This window comes from Peromyscus californicus, unplaced genomic scaffold (genome assembly GCF_007827085.1).
Source record: "Peromyscus californicus insignis strain IS unplaced genomic scaffold, ASM782708v3 Scaffold_14__1_contigs__length_90479793_seg_2, whole genome shotgun sequence".
Classification (NCBI taxonomy): Eukaryota; Metazoa; Chordata; class Mammalia; order Rodentia; family Cricetidae; genus Peromyscus; species Peromyscus californicus.
Window position 1 is genome coordinate 57,272,711 of NW_026294436.1, and position 15,081 is coordinate 57,287,791.

Genomic DNA, 15,081 nt, shown 5'->3' on the forward strand with positions numbered 1-15,081 from the left:
TACATCACTTCCTCCTCCCTTTCCTTCTCCAGGTCCTCCTAGCTAACCTTCAAACCCCTCCCATGGCCCTCAACTCTCTTTTCTTTTCTGTTTGTTTGTTTTATGAGACAGGGTTCCTCTGTGTAGCCCTGGCTCTCCTGGAACTCTCTTTGTAGACCAGGCTGGTCTCAAACTCTTGTAGATCCACCTATCTCTGTCTCCCGAGTGCTGGTGTCCTAAAGCATGGAAGAAGACTCACTGGACGAATATGAAGTGTCTTCCTTTGCTTTTTTACATGTATGTGTACTTGTGTACTTATCAGGCATGTGGGAGTCAGGGGATGTTTTGGTTAGGGTATCTATTGCTATGGTAAAATACCATGACCAAAAAGCAAGTTGGGGAGGAAAAGGTTTATTTGACTTACACTTCCATATCGATGTTCATCATCAAAGGAAATCAGGACAGGAACTCAAACAGGGCAAGAACCTGGAGGCAGGAGCTGATGCAGAGGCCATGGAGGGGCTGACTAACTCACTCCTCATGGCTTGCTTAGTCTGCTTTCTTATAGAACCCAGGACCACCAGCCCAGGGGTGGTACCACCCAGCAATGGGCCAGGCCCTTCTCCATCATTCACTGATTAAGAGAATGCCTTACTGGCCTGCCCTATCTTACAGTGGCATTTTCTTAACTGAGGTTCCCTTCTCTCTGATGACTTCAGCTTGTGTCAAGTTGACATAAAACTGTCCTGCACAGAGGACGGCTCCAGGGAGAGCTCTCCTTCTGCTGCGTGGCTCCTAGGATTGAACTCAACTCATCAGGTTCGGCTGACTGCTTTAAGCTGCTAACCTTCCCACCCAGACCTTGAAGGGTTCTTCATTTATCAAGTGATTAAAAAAAAATAAGTAAGTAAGATGTCCAATGACCGTCACAGAGAAGAAATCTGTAAAGTTGAGGTAGGTAGAAAAATACATTCCAAAACAATGACACCAGGAAATTTAAAGGCAAATGGATAGAACTAGAAAAAAATCATCCTGAGTGAGGAAACCCAGACTGAGAAAGACAAACATGGTATGTACTCACTCATAAGTGGATGTTAGCTGTAAAATAAAGGATAATTATGCTACAATCCACAGACCAGAGACTAGGTAACAAGGAAGGTTCATGGGGGGATGCCCCAATCTCCTTGGGAAGGGAAAATAGAAGAGATTTCATGAGTGGACTGAGGGCGGGTGGGGATGGGAACACGAGGGATCAGATTGAGGGGGTTGGAGGGAAAGAATACTGAAAGAGACTAATGGAAAGGGGGGCATTTGGGGGGTCAGGAAACCTTATGCAAGGGAACCTTCCAGGAATCTACAAGGATAATCCCAGCTAAGATTCCTAGCAATAGTGGATACATAGCCTGAACTGGCCATCTCTTGTGACCAGATTGGTGTCTAGCCCAATTGTCATCAGAGAGGCTTCATCCAGCAACTGATGGAAACAGATGCAGACCCACAGCCAAACATTAGGTGGAGTTTGGGGAATCCTACAGAAGAAGGGGAGAAAGGAGTGTAGGAGCCAGAGGGGTCAAGGACACCTCAAGAAAACTCACAGAATCAACTAACTTGGGCTCATAGTGGCTCACAGAGACTGAACTGACAAACAGAGAGCCTGCATGGGACTGACCTAGGCACTCTGCATACATGGTACAGTTGTGTAGCTTGGTCTTATGGGACTCCTGACAGTGGGAGCAGGGGCTGTCTCTGACTCTTTTACTGGCTTTTGGGACCCTGCTCCTCATACTAAGTCCCCAGCCTTAATACATGGGGAGGTGCTTAGTCTTACTGCAGCTTGATATGCCATGTTTTGTTGATACTTGTGAGAGCCCTGCCCTTTCCTAAACAGAAACAGAGGAGGAGTGGACTGGAGAGTGGGAACAGAGGGAGGTGGGGGGGAGGGACTGGGAGGAGAGGAGGGAGGGGAAACTTTGGCCAGGATGTAAAGTAAATAAATAAATAAATTCATTTAAGAGAGAGAGAGAGAGAAAGAAGGGAAGGGAAGGAAAGGAAAAGAAAAATACATTCCACAGATAGAGTGCCCAAACCAGCTAACAGACTTAAGCCTATGTTTTGGAAAGGACGGTCCATCTATCTAGAACCAGGAAATTGACCAGACGCTAGTCTAGACCGCACTGGCAAGGATCAAGGATGGCAACAGAAACAAAAATTAGGAACATCTCTACTTGTATCTCACAGGCAAAGGAACTGTGTGAGAAAAGCTGAGTTTTTGTTTCACGGTGGACCGAGTAACAAAACGAGAGACTTCCTAGTTCCAGCATTTCTTTTCCTTCTTACAAACCTTCAGCACACTTGTCGATGCCAAGTCTCTCCCGGCCTCCGCGATGCGGCGTCCCCTCCGCTTCCCTGCCTCTCCTGGGTGTCAGTCTCCTGGGTGAGCTGCCTCTTCTGCCTCTTCCGTTGCAGGACCCACAGAGAGAGCTGGGAGCCAGACCTCAGACTCAGGTCACTCAGGTCACCTCCATCTTCCTGTTCTTTTCTGACGTGATTGTTCCCATTGTCTTAACGCCACTTTATATGCTAACCGATCACAAAAGAATGTCTTTATCCCTGGCCTCCCGGCTTGTATCAACGGCCTTCTTGACGTCTCCACTTACATTCTAGTATGTGTATCAAAGTATTTCTTAATCAAACGCTTGATTTTTTTTTCTCCAACTCTGTTCTTCTGTCCCTCTTAGGATCAGTCAATAGCACTTGATTAGATCCCCTTTCTAGGCCTGAAGACCACATAGAACTCAGAATATAATCCATCCTTTTCTTTTCTTGTAGGAAGTAGGTGGCTTTAACGAACTGTAACTAACCCACTGTCCTGAAGGCAAATACCTTAAGACTCAGGTGTCCGGTTCACACATCACAAAGCATGCATTTGCAAACAGGGAAGACAAGTTCACTGGCCGCTAAGTTCCTACGAAAAATAGTGTTTTCAGCCCTCCCTGAGCAGCTACTGGCAGTTAGAGGTCACAGGGAGAGGGGAAGTCCTACCCTTCAGTGGTGTATCCACAGGTACATTCATGGATATTCTCAACCTCTGCTCACTCAATAACCCTAATTAAGTACAGTGAAACACACACACACACACACACACACACACACACACACACACACACACACACACACTGACCTACGCACCCAGCATTTCTTAGTACATGACTCTCACCTCCTGTCCCCACAATACTCATACCCCACTTTCTCTCCCCCTTTCTTCCTTATTCATCACTGTTTTCTCTTCTCTCCTTATCCCTTGGCTCTGAGGGTGGCAGATGGGTGATGTGATAGAAATGTGAGTGAGGGAAGAGGGTGGCTGTGTCTACTGCAGTTTAGGTTACCAAATCCACAAATACACTATCCATCTTCTTTTAAGGCAGTGGAGGACCTGCCACCTCACTGAGAAGATTAATTTGCTCTCAGGGTGGTTTGATTAGTAATGTGTAAGGTAGAGAGAAAGTCTGGAAAAGTGAAAGTATCATTGAAAGGGACAATGGACCAAAGAGAAGTGGGGATAGGTTTGCGTCTTGCTGTGTAGTTCTGTGATTTCTTTAGGATGGGAGTTAAAGGGGCCTCAGAGTCAGCACAGAACACACCCAGATACCAAATTCTCAGCACAAAGGAGATTTATTAACCCCCAGAGGGACAAACAGGTTGGAGCATGGGGGCTGCCTCTGGATTGGACAAAGACAGCAGCAGGTGTTTTTACAGGAGCGTTTTTAAGGAGAAAAGGGAAAGCCTATGCTAAGATGAGTTAGTAAGTCCTGATTGGACATGTTAGCCAGTGTAGCCAGATAACGACAGGACCGTGATGGTTTGATAGTTGGACCTTGGAATTTTAGTCAGGCATGAAGAAGTGGCCAAATAAGGGAATGGGGCTTAGGGGCTAGCTTTAGGAATGTGATCTAACAGTTTAGCAAGGGAGGGGGAAGGGAGGAGAGCAAGACCTTCTGGCACGTGTTTGCAGTGCTTGGGCTTGTTAGAGAGCCCTTCAGGGGTGGGGGTTCTTTGCATTGGATATTGGTCCAGTGAGTGAAAAGCTAAAGGAGACGATGCATGGAGCATTAATAATGGCCTTGTTGGTCTGTGAACAAGAAATTAAAGATGGTCAGATGGAGACTAAGGGTGGCAGCCAAGGGTGCAGGGAGAGTGGGAAGAAGAGGGGACAATTTCGAATTTGAGATTTCAGCAGCGTAATCAGGTCACTGTAAGAAAAAAGTCTGGGTTTGTCACCCTGACGTTTAGCTCCCCACTTGTTCTGTTACTGGCATCAGGAGAAACTGGAACAATTCACCTGGAGAGTCTGAGTTGCTGCCTCTGTCACACGGGAACCATGTTCCTGCAGGGTGGCAATGACCTGAGAAGTGTGGGTCCTCCTCTAAATGGGGCTCCGTCTCTCGGCCTCACCCCCCTGGCCTTTCTGCCTATATTTCACTCATGTCGGAGCTACCTGGTCCCTAAAGATATTTACGCCTCCAACACCTATCTTAAGCCATGAATCTTTGCCTCACCTCAGACCAGTCAAAAGATCACACTAGGTACTCTCCAATAGCGATATCTAACCCTTTGCCCACTCCCCATTCCACTGCCAAACCAACATCTATATAGTTCCAGGACTCTTACCTGAAGCTTTTGGTAAAGAACTGTTTACCATTCTTTGGGGTCAAGTATAAATGCCAAATTGGGGGAAATGGCCCCAGATGAAGGCAGGACAGAGTGAAGGTAGCCTACTCCGGGGCCACAGGACAGGCATTTCATCTTGGGTTTCAAGGTGTTGAGAAGAATGGGCTGGAAGATGACTTCTCATATGTAAATGAAGCAAGTGTGACCTCTGACCTTCCTCTTCCCTGAGACTAGCCAAAGACACTCTCTGTGGAAAGGGAGGAGAACATGTCACTGACCTTTTCCTAATGGATCTCTGAGTGACAGTGGCCAAGGCTTTTTCTTCCTTACTCCCAGCCTGCAGACCTTCTGAAGATGCACTCACAGAAGATCCGTGGGCTTTTCCTCTACATGCCTGTGTGTAGCCGGAAGTTTCTCTGGTCCCACCCAGTCCTGTGATCCCACCGCCGCTTATAAAATAATCACTCAGAGGCTTAATATTAATTACAGACTGTGTGGCCTATGGCTCAGGCTTCTTGCTAGCTAGCTCGCATAACTTAACTCAACCCACTACTATTAATCTATGTATCACCCTGCATTCCGTGGCTTTTACCCGTGTGCCATTACACATTGCTCTTTGGACCGCGGGTTGGCGTCTCCTCCCACTCTCCTTTCTTCTCTCACCATCTCTCTTGGATTTTCCCACCTGGCTCCATCCTGCCCTGCCATAGGCCAGTGCCGCTTTATTTATTAGCCAATGGGAGCATCACATATTCACAGTGTACAGAACAACATCCTATGGCACTTGTGTCTCTGCACTGCTTAACATGACAAAACCCTCTAGTCTTAACTTCCCCTCCTAGGTCTCATTAAATCACATCTCATTTTTTTTTCTGTTTTTCTGCCTTCCCCTTCCCTCCCCCCCGCCACTAGTCTTCCTTTACAATTCCTGTCTCACAAGTGGACTTGTTTCCCTAGGTCCTGCTGATGGGCAACCACCTAGATAGCCCATTTCTACCCTACATTCTGCTTTTCTCTCTCCCTGTGTTCACTTCCATGTCTATGTACAAAAAAGAATGAGTCTTTTTTTGTTGTTTAAGGCATGGTTTCTCTATGTAGCTCTCGCTTTCCTGAAACTCACTCTGTAGACCAGGTTGGCCTCAGACTCACAGAGATCTGCCTGCCCCTGCCTCCTGAGTGCTGGGACTAAAGGTGTGTGCCACCACACCCAACTCATGAATAAGAGTCTTAGTGAACCAATGGAAGACAAATGTCCATGTCAAAACCCATCCCCAGATCTTACCACAATCCGAACCACAGGGAACCTTCAGACAGACAGAAAAATAATTTGAACTCTGAACTACTTGGGATAGAGATTTTCATGGGAGAAAGGATGCAAGAAAGAATCCTTCCTATAATATAGAGCAAAATGTTTAACTTGATAGGGCATAGTATAAGGTTTTATTATAATTGCTAATGCATATCAATGGATTTCACTGTGACATTTCCATGTATGCATATATCATATTTTGATCATATTCAACATTCCTTTTCCCTGGTCTTTTCCTTACCCTTCCTTAAAATGTCCCTCTACTGCTTTTAAGAGTATTATCCTTTTCATCTTTAAAAAAACATAAGTTAGCTGGGTATAATAGCACATATACCTATAATCCCCAAACTTGGGAGACAGAGTGGAGAAGATCACAAATTTAAGGCTAGCCTTGGTTATGTAACAGTTCCAAGCCTAGCCTAGATTACAGGAGATTCTGGCTCAAGAAAGCCATGTGAAGGAAAAAGATGCAAAAATTAACTGTTAAAAAAATGAATCCCCATGGAGCTGGATAAATGGATCCATGGTTAAAAGCACTTACTGCTCTTACAGGGAACCTGAGTTAGATTCCCAGAAACCACCTGGCAATTCAACTGTCTGTAACTCTAGTCCCAGGGGATCTGATGCCTTTTTCGAGTCTCTGCGAGCACCAGGCATGCATGCAGTTATAAGAGGCACAGTTTAAAGAAAGCATTGGAGGAAACAGACTTGTTAAACACGCAGGTCTATTTTCTTCAAAGGAAGAAAAATGACTGACTGTCGCCTGGTCACCAAGAAGCCTGGAGTGAATGTTGTCTAACAACCTGGTGATCTTTTTGCTATTCTATGGAGCCAGCCTTCCTGAATCCCTCAATAGTCTAAGCATTGTTTGGGCCCTTATCCTGAGCTTAGTTTCTCAGTGAATAGAACCCATCATTATGAAAAGGGCCCCATGTACTTTACATCCTCCATTATTAGAATTTATCCTCGTACTTATTACAAACCCTTCCTTCCTAGACCCTTGCCTTGAGCAGTGTTTATTAGCCAATAGAACGAATTCTTATTGTAAAGGTCACTGGTGCTTTACTACCCTGCTAGGGGGTTTCTAGGTAGCCATGCTGAAAGCTTTATTGTAGTCATTGTCACCTGGAAACCTTTTCCCAAAGTTTTACTCTGTTTAAATGTGTAAGAGAAATAAACCCTGAGGTCAGACTCTGGAAGTTCTGACCCAGCATCTGCAAATGTAGTGCTGACTTGAGTTTCATTATTCACCTCATGGGGATTTCCCTGCTGACTGTGACACTTGCAGGGTCCCCCAGCATGTAGGCAAAACACTCATACAAATAAAATAAATAAATAACTCTTTTTTTAAAAACTAACCCTACCAAAAGTTTTATTTAACAAGTCATTGTCATATAATTATTTATAGGCTTAGCTAACACCTAATTGCCACTATGATTCAGCAAGTACTGAAGTGACCTTGAATATCATGGACATGACCCCCGTCATCAGGAATCTTAGGAATAACAGACAATAAACAAATATGCAAACCATGCTTGGTGGCTTCTGCCTGTAATCCTAGTACTTAGGAGGCTAAGGCAGGAGGACTGCCGTGAATTTGAGGCCAACCTGGGTTACACAGTGAATTCCAGGACAAAATAAAACTAATATGTAATAGCTCTAAGTAGATAAACAAAAAGCAAACAGATAATTACTCCTAAAAACCCTAGAAATACTTCAGCAATGCTGATAATACCTTTGCCCATGACAAGGTTGAACTACCTGGGGCCTTCCTGCTTGCTGCTCTCCTTCTATGGCTGGCTTTCATGGCTCACATACTAAAAACTTCATCCTTATAAAAAGGCCATGATACATCAACTTAAATGATTCCTTGCCTCGTCCACCCATTCATTCTTGGCCTTTGTTTTTTTCACAGCACTGACCACTACTGGAAAATGCATTGTGTTTATTTTTTTTTTCTCCAAGGATATAAATTTTATTTATGTAGTTTACATGGTATAGAGGAAGCAGCTCAGGGTTTCCATAATGTTGGGCAAGAACTGTACCACTGAGCTACATCCCCAGGCACACTGTTCGTTTCTGTAGAGTTTCTTAACTGTTTCCCCCACCGTGATGCATATTCCTGATTGTCAGCTTGATGGAATCTAAAATCACCATGGAAACAAATCTCTGGGTATGTCTGTGAGAGACTGTCTAGATTAGGATTATTGAGGAGGGAAGACTCATCCAAAATCTGTGTGGCATCATTCCATGGACTGGATTTCCAAACCGATGAAGAGGAGAAAGCAAACTGAACATACTCATTGCCCTCTGTTTCCTGACTACAGTGATGAGTCAGCCTATTTCCGCTACCACACCTTCCCACCACGGTGGACTGTCTCCCCTCAAACTGTAAGCCAGGATAAATTGTTCTTTCCTTAAATTGCTTCTTGTCAGATTTTGTCACCATAACAAGATAAGTAACTGATACACCCACTTTCCTCTAAGTTCAAGAAAAACAAAAATTTTTATCACTGCTACATTCCTAGAACACAGGATGTGTGATTTAACACAGATATCTCAATATCTATAAACTAATAAAGGCACAATTAATACTACAAAGAAGTCTATGGGGATAGAGTGATCAGGGAATGCTGCTCTGAGGTAGTGACTTTTTTGTTTCCATTTTTTTATTTGCAATGGTAAACTACAACTAAAACTTTTCATCTCATTTGGATTCAAACTGTAACATGCCCTCTTTGAGGGAGCCACGTATCTGGATCATAGATTATAGCGGGTTGATATTCAACATGTACCTAGTATCTATGTACCTGTCTTTATCTTTTTTTTTGAATTTTATGAGACAGGGTTTTGCTAGCCTCAAGCTAGCCTCAACTCAACATCCTCCTGTCTCAGCCTCCCAAATGCCACCATGCCTAATTTCATTGTGCTGCAGAAATAGAACAAACCATATTTCCTAGATTTCCATGAAGCTAGGTAAATGCCTCCCTTACCTTCTTTGACATTTTTTTTTTTTTACTGATACAGATTTAATGGAGGAAAGGGGTTAGATTCAATGAGTATTGGCATTTCAGAAATAGAATTTGTATTTCTCAAACGGAATCCACAAGGCCAGGGAAATTGCTTAGTGGGAGACCTACCTACTGTACAAGCATAAAGATTTGAGTTTAAATCCCCAGAAACCAAGACAAAGCCAGGAGCAGGAATGCACATCTGTCACCCCAAAATCCTGTAGAGAGATGAAGGAAAGGCAGAGGAGTCCTCAGAAGTTTGTAGGCCAGCTAGGCTGATGTATATAACAGAGAGTGAGACCCTATCTAATTTTTTTTTATTTGTGTGTGTGTGTGCATGCACAAGCATGTGTATGGGAGTACCTATGGAGGCCAGAAGAGGGCATCAGGTTTCCTAGAGCTGAAGTTATAGGAGGTTATGACGTACCTGATGTGAGGATCAAACTTGGATCTCTGGAAGAGCAGCAAGCACTGTTAAGCACTGGGCCATCTCTTCCAAACAAGGTGGAAGGCAAGGATCAACACCTTAGATTGTCTTCTAGCCTCCATACATTCAACATGTCATGTGTGTACCCAAACTCATACATAACATGCAAACACACACACACACACACACAAAGAAAAAAATTAAATCCATAGGAATGAGTATAAATGGGAGATAAGGAAGAGGAATAGATAAGGAGATAAGTCAAAACATCTTTGTGGTTGACTGAAATTTTAAAATGAAGGGAAGGAAACTAGAGAAGATAACTCAGACCCAACTTAAGCTGCCAGGAGGACATCTGAAGGCTGCCAATCAAGACTCAGAAATGCAGTACAGGAACAAAGGAGCTCAGCTGAGGCTAGAGATAAAGATTGGGGGTCAGATGCATTTGGGCAGCAGCTGAAGTCATCAGATTCATAAAATCACCCAGGAAGTATGCACACAGTGAGAAGAGAGAGCATGTGGAGAACACTGGGTAACCCCACTAAGCAGAAAAGTTTACAAGATGAAAAAAAAAAAAAAAAGGAATTGACCCAAAAGGTAGGAGAACAAATGGTTCCCAGGACTGTAACTTTTCAAGAAAATATAATTAAAGGTGGAAGTGCTATCCAGGATTAGTCACACACAGATACAATCTACAGTCCCAGCACTCACTGAGGTAAGTTCAAGGCCAGCCAGGGCTATGTAACAAAATCTTATTTTTAATTTTTTTAAAGAAGAAATTAAAAAGAAGGAAGGGTGAAAGCAAAGAATTAAAAAAAAAAAAAGAGCTCGGCGGTGGTGGTGCACACCTTTAATCCCAGCACTCGGGAGGCAGAGGCAGGCGGATCTCTGTGAGTTCAAGGCCAGCCTGGTCTACAGAGTGAGTTCCAGGACAGCCAGGACTGTTACACAGAGAAACCCTGTCTTGGAAAAGAAGAGAGAGAGAGAGAGAGAGAGAGAGAGAGAGAGAGAGAGAGAGAGAGAGAGAGAGACAGAGAGAGAGACAGAGAGACAGAGAGACAGAGACAGAGAGAGACAGAGAGAGAGAGATAAAAAAAGAAGAAAAGAAAAGAGAATGGAATAAGAGAAAAGGGGAAGTGATGACTAATTCTAAAGAAAGCTTGAGATAAAATTTTAGTAAGAAGGAAATCGTGCATGGCTTTAAGGTGAATGGTTTTAGACGGACCCACCCTACTCTTCCTGTTGTGGCCACTACTCCCTATCAATTGAAGTGTTTAGCTCCAGCTGACTCTCAATGGTCTTTACCACGCCTTTCTAAGTGGTCTTTGGCCTCCCCTCCAGTGACCCTTTATCCTTTTTTTAATTCAATCTCTTTCATGCCCCTCGTGTTATCATTTTCCTCCTACACTCCATTCTTTATCCAACTGCCTGAAGGCTTCTACACTTAAATCTCTTCAAAAAAATTAATCAGTGCAGCTGCCAGAGTCATCCTGCTCTGAGTAACTGAGGCTACCACTTGGAGCTAGGATGTTGACCAAGAGGAGCCGCTGCCTGAGGCCATATCTGGGTCCGTGACCCAGCTGCATCTGGGGTCTGTGTTGAAGTCTGTGGCCAACATTGCCACTAGAGCCCATACAGAGCCCTATGGCTTGGTTGGAGTCTGGAGGCCACACCACAGCAAGGGTCATACAGATATGGGTGGCCTGTGCTACCTACCACCCAGGGTCATGGTGTCATCCGGGCCCAGGCAGCTGCTGAGGACCACGTCTGGATCCATGGCCCTATAGTGGTCAGTGTTCAGATAGTTGTATGTGGCTCCTATTGCCACCAAGCACCATAAAGAAGCCCAGGGTCAGATCAGCCACCTGAGTCCAGGTTGGTGTCTCGGAGGACCAGGATGTATCCAGATCTGAGTGGCCTGCACTGCTACTCAATGTCGTGAGTGATGACGTCTGGGCCAGAGCTGCAGCTGAGGGCCATGTCAGGGTTCTGGGCCCTACTGCAGCCAGGGTCAGTGCTGATGACTGATGTTCCTGTTACCATCAAAGGCAAACACCCAAAATCAAGGGCCATGTTGGCATCTCAGGGCCATACTGCCACTGGGGCAGTGGTGACGTCCAGACCCAGCTATTGCCGAGGACCATGTCTGGGTCCGTGGTCTTCCTGCGGCTGGGGTCTGTGCTGAAGTCTGAGTCCCATATTGCCACCAAAGGTCACATAGAGGTCTAAGGTGGGGCCACAACCTGAGGCCTTGGTGGTGTCTGTCGGCCACATAGCCACCAGAACCATTCCCACCTGAGTGGCCATTCCTTCCACTTCCAGAGCCAGGATGTCTTCATCCAGGCCCAAGCTGCTGCCAAGGGCTATGTCTGGGTCCGTGGTCCAGCTGCAACTGGGGTCTGTGTTGAGGTCTGTGACTTGTGTCACCTAAGAAGGCCTTAGGAACCATGAGAGATGAGATCAAAGGACCATGCTGAACCGGCTGGGAAACCTGGCCTTGCTTCTCACTGGACACTACAGCAAGAGAGCTGGCCCCTGTACTCAGGAGAGATGGCCCCCACACCTTACCACAGGTGAGGGTGAACCAACCCTGAGGGCAATTATGTAGGGGAGTTGACTCCACCCCCTTGCCCGAGGCCCCAGTGGTTCGAACTGACCAGTTTGTCTACCACTCAGGCCCACAGCCAGGCCTTGGGTTGACCCACCCTAGCATCTACCCTATCTAGGATTTGCTGGAGCTCCTAAAGGGACTGGTCCTGTGGTACAATACCCACAAGATCTCCAAGACCCTAGGCGGCCACAGGATATCCCAGAAGAGTTCTGGTAAGGATCCAGTAAGGATGGTGTACCAGAAACCAGAGGCCTTGAACCAGACCAGTGACTCATTGCAATGAACATTTGCCAGTAAAGCTGATGGGACAAAGGGGTGTACTATATGACACACCAATGCCTCCAATGCCACCAGGACGGATAAAGAGGTGATGGAGAGGCAGGGAAGGAGGAGAAGCAAAGAAATTCTTCTGTTGTTGTGATTTTTGTTTTTGTTTGGGTTTTTTTTTTTGTAGGGGAGGTGTTTTTGGCTTTGTTTGCTTGCTTACTTTGTTTTGTTTTCTTTTGTGGAGGATGCAGCAGGGATGAGGGGAAGATATGGGGGACTGGGAGGTGAGCAGAATTGGGGTGCATGATGTGAAACTCCCAAAGAGTCAATAAAGAAGTTAAGAAAGAAAGAAAGAAAGAAAGAAAGAGAGAGAGAGAGAAAGAGAGAGAGAGAGAGAGAGAGAGAGAGAGAAAGAAAGAAAGAAAGAAAGAAAGAAAGAAAGAAAGAAAGAAAGGAGAAGGAAGGGAGGGAGGGAAAGAGAATGAATGAATGAATGAATGAATGAATGAATGAATGAATGAATGAATGAATCAGTCCAGGCAGACCCTCCTTATCTTCCCACAACTTGTCTTTGCCACAGTGCTCCCCAGCTCAGTAAGTTGCAACTCCGTCTTTGCAGTTGCTTAGACAAAGACCTTGGTGTCCTCCTTCCCTCGCACTCTCCCATCCAGTCTGCGGTCACATGCTGTTAGTTCTCCCTAAACAGAACTGCACTCAGCTGCTCGCCGGTCCAGACACCATCAGTTCCTGTGCTAGTTCTCTACCGGGCTGCTCGAATTCCTGTCGTATTCTTTGCACGTTGTCTTCCATGGAACGTAACACTCTACTCCACCCCTCCAAGCTTTTTCTTCTCACTAGAAGTTAGAGTCCTTAAAATGGCCCATAAGGTCTACATGACTTGACCCCTCAGGATTGTGTCTCTGCCCTCATTTGCTGCTAATTTCCTCCCAAACTTTCAGCTCCATCCTCACTGACTTCCTTGTCATTCTTTGTAGATAATAAGTAACTCATACCTCCAAAGTCTCCATTCCTGCTCCCTAGATGGTCCTCCAGACAGACACGTGGTTTCTTCTTTCTCCTCACCTCTTTTAGGGACATGGTTGGGGAGGTACACATTTGGGAACCATGTTCACTTGAGTGAAAGCTGGAGCCACGGTGCTACTTGAGACTGGGCCAGGAGTGTGTGGATAGGGAACGAAGATCACATACAGAGCCCGTGGTAAGAGCGTTTAGTGGCAGGGATCCCAACAGGATGGGAAAGGGGAGTTGATAGAAGAATCCGAAAAACCCAGCCTCACAAAACGCAAGGAAGGGGAGAGTTCCAAGAAACAGGAAATTCTTCTGAGTTTGGTGAGGAGGAGGAAGTCAGCATCAAAACTGTAAAGTAAGGACTTGAGAAATATCAGGAAGAAATGGAAGTAACAACTAAAACTGGAAACTGTTTTCTCAGAAGCTGAGCTCAGCAGAGAAGACGAGCCTGTCTCAGCGGGAGAGCAGCTGGTAGCAAGGAAACCCACGGGAAGAAGGGGTTTGCGTGGGGGGTTTCTGTCTTTTGTGGTTTCACGTAAAAATACAAATTTGAGGGTCTTCAGAGACAGTTTTGTGGGCCCAAGTACAATTCTAGCATGTTGGGCAGCTCAAAACCGTCTGCAACTCCAGCTCCAGGGGATCCAGTACCCTCTTCTGGTCTCTGCAGGCACCCATACACACACTACCCAGTCTCTCTTTCTCCCCCCCCACTCCCTCCCCTCTCCCCTTCTCTCTCTCTCTCTGTCTCTCTCTCTGTCTCTCTCTCTCTCTCTCTCTCTCTCTCCCACACATACTTTTATTTTATAATAAATAAATAAATAAACAAACAAACAAATAAATAAATAAATCTATTTTAAAGATACAAGTTTGAACCAGGCAGTGGTGGCGCACGCCTTTCATCCCAGCACTTGGAAAGCAGAGACAGGCAGATCTCAGTGCGTTCAAGGCCAGCCTGGGCTACAAAGCGAGGTCCAGGATAGCCAGGACTGTTACACAGAGAAACCCTGTCTCAAAAAATAAAAAAAATAAAAAAAAATACGAATTTGAAGATGGGCAAGGTAGCTCAGCAGGCAAAGGTGTTGGTCGCCAAGCCTGAGCACCTACGTTTGGTCTCTAGGACCTCTCATAGTGGAAAGAGAGAACCAACTTCTCCTCGTTGTCCTCTGACTTCCACATGCATGCCGTGGCTCACATACATGCACATGCATGCATGCATGCGTACGTACATACATACATACATATGAATAAATAAACATTTTAAAAATACACGTTTGAGTAAGTATAAACTAAAAGTTGGAAGTGAAAGAAAAAATATTCAGAAGAAGGAATAACTGATGTGTCTTAAGTCCTGCAAAGGGGTATCAACAGATGTCCAGCTAATACTTATGGTATGCCCACTTCCACATGAAGCCAAATGATAGATACAAAGAGTAAAATCAACATAAAGCAGCTTTTAGCATAATGAATGTGAAGGAGGTAAAGACCACAACTGTGAGTCCAACTCTTTAAACTCAAGGGAAACAGAGAGAGAGAGTAAGGGAAGATGTTGAGGAATTTCATATACTCTAGTCTCAATTTTCTCAGCAGTCTGTAGTCTATTGGGAGTGAGAGGGCTGTAAGGAGCAGACTTACAGAAGATAACTGAGGTTAAATATTTACAACAGGATCGTCCAGACGGCTCAGCAGGTAAAGACACGTGCTGCCAAGCCTGATAACGCGAGTTCTATACCCAGGAGCCACCCAGTAGAAAGAAAGAACTGACTCCTGAAAGTTGTCCTCT